This window comes from Bison bison, unplaced genomic scaffold, assembly GCF_000754665.1.
Source record: "Bison bison bison isolate TAMUID 2011002044 unplaced genomic scaffold, Bison_UMD1.0 scf7180017861850, whole genome shotgun sequence".
Lineage (NCBI taxonomy): Eukaryota > Metazoa > Chordata > Mammalia > Artiodactyla > Bovidae > Bison > Bison bison.
In genome coordinates this window covers 6479-6798 of record NW_011492422.1, presented here as the reverse complement: position 1 = coordinate 6798, position 320 = coordinate 6479, and positions in this window count along the sequence as shown.

Sequence of the window (320 nt, the reverse complement as noted above, 5' to 3'; positions counted from 1 at the left end):
CAGCCACAACAAATATATATATATATATACACAATACACATATACACGTGTATATATATACATATTAATATATACATACACAGTGGGATATTAGTCATAAAAAGAATGAAATATTGCCATTTGAAGCAACATGGATGCAGCTAGAGATTATCATACTAAATGAAGTAGTAAGTCAGAAATAGAAAGACAAACACCATATGACAGGGGTCCCCAACCTCTGGGCTGTGGACTGGTACCTCTTGCCAGATCAGTGGCAGCATTAGATTAGAAATGAAGTGCACAAGAAATGTATGCACTTGAATCACCCTGAAACCATCCTT